General features: G+C 34.3%; 1 pseudogene; it reads left to right on the top strand.

Annotated features, from left to right (window-relative positions):
- Positions 1-5,934, top strand: part of LOC102854234 — a 37,805-nt pseudogene extending 31,871 nt beyond the window's left edge.
- Positions 5,935-6,624: the final 690 nt, after the last annotated feature.

Genomic DNA, 6,624 nt, shown 5'->3' with positions numbered 1-6,624 from the left:
TGACATTAATCTTAAAAATGAAATTTATTTCTTATAAAGTTAATTTACAAACCACAGCAGGATACAGAATATTTACATAGAATTAAAGGTCCAATAGAGTTATCTTTACATTTTTTTCCCTTTAAAATAACTGAGGTGAGACCTTAGAAGATCAAATTATAAATATGTCCTTACTATGCAGCATGCAGGAGTAATACTTTTTAAAATTACTACCTAACATTGGAGGGAGTGGAGAACATTATGCTCGGTGAACTAACTTAGTCTCATAAAGACAAACACTGTATATGATTATTATTGTAGAACAAGTATGAGGATCCAAAGGGGGAAGGGGCTTAATCATAGTGTCACACAATTTGATGGGTGGAGGAAGGGATGGATGAAGGAAAGGGGAAAAGGTCTGGTATGAAAAACAATGTATACAAACTTTATGAATTTTGTAAGTAAATTAGTATAAAATAATAAATACGAATATGTCCTTGACATTCTCAATATGTGATAAAAGTACCTGTTTATGTACTCCTTTTAAAAAAAATCACTTCTATCAATTCATTTTCTATGAGGATGATATACTTGATCTATCCCTCCATTGGCAAAATGAAAATTTAAATATATTACATATACATAGGTGTATATGTGCATGTGTGTGTGTGTGAACAATATATCTTCTAGTATTCGTTAAAATAGCTCGTTTTTATCTTAGTGCAGTATATTGAAGCAGTCAAATATACCTTTAAGAAGATAATGTTTTAGGTGATGTCAAGTTGACTACAAATCATAGTAATAACCCAATAATGACCCAAATCATAATAACCAATCAAAATAAAATTATAGCTAACAAATATTGTGATGTCGAAGTTTTCTTTTTTCAAAATAGCTCTTCTAACCCTTGAATAGACTCTCCCAGCAACTTGCTCAGAGTATGTGAGATAAACTTTTGCCATCCTTGCCTTCAAGGAGCACTCTGGTTGTACTTCTTCAAGACATATCTATTTGCTCTTTGGAAGTCCATGGGATATCCAGTAGTTTTGTCCAACAGCACAACTCAAAGGCATCAATTCTTCTTCTGTCATCCTTATTCATTTTTCAGCTCTCCAATGCATAGCAAGTGATTGAAAAGACCATAATCTGAGTGGTGAAAATTTTACTTTCTTGATGTTGAGATGCAGTCTATATAAAAGGCTGCTGTAGCAAGTATTTCAAATCCTCCTCAAGCAAGCAAGGTAGTTACTTTCATCTGAATAACACAAGTTGTTGATGAGTCTTTTTCCAATCTTGATGACACATTTCTTAAAGTCCAGATTCTCAAATTATTTACTCAGCATGCAAATTGATAGTGTTATTAACTGTCATTAAGTTATGTATGATCCATAACAATCCTATGAACAACAGACCTGAATCCATGTTATTCTGTACCATCCACATAGTCTCTGACACATGTGAACCCATTGTCATAGACACTGTATCAGTCCATCTCTTTGAAGGTCTTTCTTTCTTTTACTGACCCTCCACCCTTCCAAAGAATAGCCTCTCCTAGCAACATGTCCAATGTATGAAATGTATGAGACAAAAATGTAATCATCATTACCTCCAAAGAGCAGTTTGGTCATTCTTTTTTTCAAGACATACCTGTTTATTCATTGTTGTGTGGGGTAGTAAGTGTTCTTCTACAATACCACAATTTAAATGTATTGCTCCTTCTCCTCTTACCCCTTTTTAATTAACCATTTATCAAATGCTTCCAGAGTAAGATAATCTAAGTAAAAGGATATATCATCCACGTAGGAAACCCTGTGAACAATTCAGAGAAATAGTGTTAGATATAGTTCTAGAGGTAGAGCCCTTAAAGTGGAAAATACTAAAAAATGAGAAGACAGTTATAAACATCCATTAGTAATTGAAACACAGAATATGCAAAGTATGAGTGTAAGAAAATTAGGAGGTGTAAAAATATAAAATAGAACATATAAAGATTGGTATAGTAGGCCTTAGTACACTTAGATGGGTTGGCATGGGCCACTTGAGATTAAAGAATCATATGACTTACTTTTTTTAAATTGAATTAAATGAAAGTTTACAGAGACTTAGGGTTTCCAGTCATTCATTGTTTCATTTTTCTCCCTACCTACCCCTTTCCCCTCAATTCTCCTTGATGAATAAAAAAAAACAAAACTATTTCATTGCTATGCAATCCCTTCCCCCAAGTTAACTGTACTGTGCAGCCTTCATTCTGGACTCTTGCCATAAAAATAATAGCTGATCATATGACCTATTATTTTAAGAAAGAAAAAATTGAAGAAGAATGGTGTTGCATTTATAGTAAAGAAGATAATGTCAAGATCTATATTAAAGTACAGTATCATGAGTGATAGGATACTATACAAACATATGTAAGGACAATCTGTTAACATAACTTATTCAAGACACACAGCAGCTACAGCCAAATATGAGGAAATTGAGGAACCAACTTTTGTATATGAAATTGACCAAACACCCAGTCAAGATGGTTTCATAATAATAATTGGTGACTAGAATGCAAAGTAAAAGGATTGGTAGTTTGAAATTATGGACTCGGGGACAGAAGGTTGGTGATCAAATGAGTGAATTTTGTACATTCAATGATGTATTTATAACAAATATCTTTTTCACAAAATATAGGTGACAACTACACACATTGGGGCATTAGCATAAAAACTGGGTTTTTTTTTTGTTTTGGGGTTTGTTTTTTTTTAATCATTACAGTTAGCCCCGCTGGTCTCCAGCAACCTTAACTGTGGATTCATGGTCTTGCAAATCAGTATGGTCCTGCTAATAGCAGCTGAAGAAGCAATATAAAATAAATACTCTCCATACTACAGGCTGTGTAAAAACACCAACAGAAGCAGTAGTATGATTGTGTTTAAACTTCCTGCTGCATTCAGCCTGGTGTATTGCTTACCAGTTTCCACAAAGAACTCAGCCTGTAAAATCTATAGTCACGTGATTCCATTGAGGTGTCTGAGACTCTGAAGAACCTTCTAGCAAATCTTCAAATCCACAGGAAATAGAGGAATTGGGGAACTGAGCCACAGCTCAGTATGGGTTTATACAACTGGCTAAGCATTTGGGAGTGTGTTGACCTGATGCTTCTTAATAAATAGCCTGCTAATAATCTTAGTAGGACAAATTATATAAACAATTGTTTTTTATAGCATAGTGGGATTCACTACAAAGGGTGTGACTCTGTAACATGTGTCTTTGGAGAAAAAAGACTAAACAAGAGAATAAGAAACTTTTTGACTCAGAGTGGGTTAAGGAATATGCATGCAAAAATACAGCTCTTACTTCTTACATTGTACACAGTTACCAAAAAGAAAATTTACCTCTACTGAATATGACAACGGTTGCTTGATAAACCCAGCAAAGATCCAGGGCTCTCTCCACACCATAACATTCTTAGAAATCACCTGGGCAAGAACCACTAGTGACATTCTATAGGTGATGAAGTTTCTGTCACTACCTACTCCCAGGACTAAATAGAAAAACAGGAGGCTCAAAGTTTGACTGGTCTATTTGGATTTTGGAGAACCCATCTCCCACATCTGAGAATATTGTTAGTTCCCATCCGTAAAGTACTCAGAAGAAAACTGTGTTTGAATGGGAACCTGAGCAACAGCAGGCTATGGCTGAAATACACAAAGTAGTCTCTCAGGCTTTCCCCCTTCCTCCTGTGTGATCTCGTCCCAGAAACTGGCCTGCAGCCTCAGCATCTGCCTTGCTTTATAGTCGCTGACTGCAGAATGGACACAATATAGTGGGCCAGTCATCGGACCAGGGAAGCCGTGTTTGTGCAGTGTGACTCTGACCCAGAGCCAGCATGTAGGTGCCGGCTGGCTGCCGTCAACTCTGGAGCTATGAGGAGGCACAGAAAAGGGCATTTCCAGGGAGGGATCAAAGTAAAAAATGAGAAAAACAGACCATGTTTGAAGTCTTTGAAAACTTAGAAGAACAAAACTGAAAACTCCAAATATAAGGCTCTTTGGGGGAAAGTATTTTACCTGGATTTACCTTCAGTCATAATATCTGAAAAGCTACAAAAAAGACATTAAAGATCTAGGAGGGCGAGTTGAAGAATTTCCCAGCAAAGACATCACTTACCTTATTTCAAATAAAAAGGAAGCTAAATTTGCACAAACTGTGGGTTGAATTTCTGCTGTGCCAAATCCAGAATCAGCATATCTTGCGGAAACCACTTCACCTTATCCCAGCTATGATGGCAGTTTTTTAAAGCCTCCAGACCCACTCTCTTCATAGATGTGTTTAAGCGGAGGAAAATTATTAGCTGAAAAAGCTATCAAAGACCATGATTTTATTCCTTCAAATAGTATATTATCAAATGCCTTATTTTAGGGAGTAGAAATTCTCATACTGATGAAATTAGATACTATATTGAGCAAAAAAAAAAAAGTATTTACTCAGGAAAACCAGCACTTCTGTTAGAGATGTGGGGAAAATAATTTGTACTCAGAAAACAAGACTAGGTAGACTCAAAAAGACTTTTGTAAAGGTGGAAGATATGTGCCAATTTTATCGACCATTTTATCTTCAGTTGACCAGTATGCCTTTCATAAATTACTCTATCCAGAAGCCCTAGTCCATCAAGCATAGAAGAAGCCCTAGTCCATCAAGCATAGAAAAGCAAAGTTAGGTTAAATTGAGGATCCAACAGATGATGATAAATGTGATGGAAAGCAAGTTCAGTTCCATTTGAAAGAGAAGATGAAAAAAGGATATTGTGAGTGTTGCTTGAAAAAAAAATATGAAGATCTCAAAACTTATCTTCTATGTGAGCAACACAGAAACTTTGCACAGAGCAGCCAGTATCAAGTTGTTGATGATATTGGATCCAAATTAGTTTTTGACTTTGTGAACTATGAAAAGGACATACCTAAAAATAAAAGAATAAAATACAGTGTTGGAACTCTTTCTCCTACTGAAACAAGCATACTTAAGAAGATTGAAACTAAAGAACAGATAGCATTGCAATGTATTCTTGAGAAAGACTTTGGGGAAACAGTAAAATACAGAAGGTTGAGAAGAATTTCCTCAATAAAGACATCCAGCAGTCTGAAAAAGAATTCGTGTCTGTTTCAGAGCTTAAGCCTTGCCCTGCAAGTGAACCAAGAGGACTTCAAGAGGAAAAGACTAAGAAGTGTTCTATACTAAATATAGCTGAAAATTAAATAGAACTGAATTTTGCAGTTATCTTTGAATGAAAATATACTTGAAATTTCTGAAAATAAATTAATTATAAATGAATATAATTTGGAAGAACTGAAACTAAAGATGAAGCACTGTCCATGTAGACTAAAGGCATACATATAAGTTTCCAGTTTCACTAAAGATGAGAGTAGATCTCAACAGAAAGAAAAGTCAGTTAGCTTGCCTTTTCCCTACAAAGGAACTGAAGGAAAAGGATTCTGTGTGTGGTCATAATTGTGGTTTGATAGCAACAAACAGTTCACACAAGCACCTGACAACAATCCAAGCAAAGACTCTGTCCCATAAACTTCCTGAAAAATCCAATGATTGTAACCTCAAGAATGTCAATAGTTTACCTCCTGGTAAAATCCACCATAAAGTGAAATTATTATTAGGAAGAAAAAAAAAAGAAAATCTAGAAACAAATGTGGAATTAATTAAGAAAAAAAAAACCACAAATAAACAAAAAAACAACAGAGTTTACTACCCAAGAAGAAAATAGAATTTGTGTTCTCCAGTAAAATCTTTACTGGATTTATTTCAGGTGAGTGTAGAGAAATAAGAATTTATGGGTTTCACCAACTACCCTGAAAACAATGGTGAATGTAGTATATCTGAGAAGAAGAAAATTCAGATAATCTGTTGTCAGTGGTTTTGTTTTCTTCCCCTTCAAACTCTACATGTAATGATTTTTAGTCTTAAGAATGTATTCTTTTAAAGAAATTATAAGCATTTTATTTAAAGTTTTAGAACGAGTTTAAAAATTCATAGGCCATTTTTGCCAATGTTGTTTACAGATATGTAAATAATAAAGGTGACATTTGTATTTTTCTATACAGTTGAATACATTTTATAAGAAATTATGGGATAAACTAACTCATTTTACATGCTTCATAATTAAAACTAATGAACATTTAATATACAAAAAGCATTATAAATCTAGGTATTTTTAATTTATTGTCTATGAGATACATTCTGATAACATTGCTTATAAAAACCCAAATTTCATGTGAAAGGATACAGATTTTCAGTATTTGGACTGTGAGTGCAATTATGAGAAATAATGGGCACTTTTTACTTTCCTAGTAAACAAGATAACATTTAAATTCCAGTTTGTTCTGGATGTGTAAAATGGTATTAATTCAAATAAATATCTCGTCCATGTTCTTGCTGAAATTTATTTTCTAAGAGATATTTATTGATGGTTCTTTTTTTTTCTATAATTATATTTTATCAATTTTCACAAACATTTACAGAGATTTTGGGTTTCCATTCATTCATTGTTGCACTGTTCTCTCTACCCTCTTCCCAGTTTGTTCTTGTCCAAATGCCACAGTGCTTGTCAAAGCCAGTTCTGATTAATCTTCTTTGTCAGTGTGTCCTTTG

The sequence above is a fragment of the Elephantulus edwardii genome, unplaced genomic scaffold (genome assembly GCF_000299155.1).
Source record: "Elephantulus edwardii isolate Elephantulus edwardi_28Jun2011 unplaced genomic scaffold, EleEdw1.0 scaffold00034, whole genome shotgun sequence".
Taxonomy (NCBI): domain Eukaryota; kingdom Metazoa; phylum Chordata; class Mammalia; order Macroscelidea; family Macroscelididae; genus Elephantulus; species Elephantulus edwardii.
This window is presented reverse-complemented; position numbering and strand designations above follow the sequence as displayed.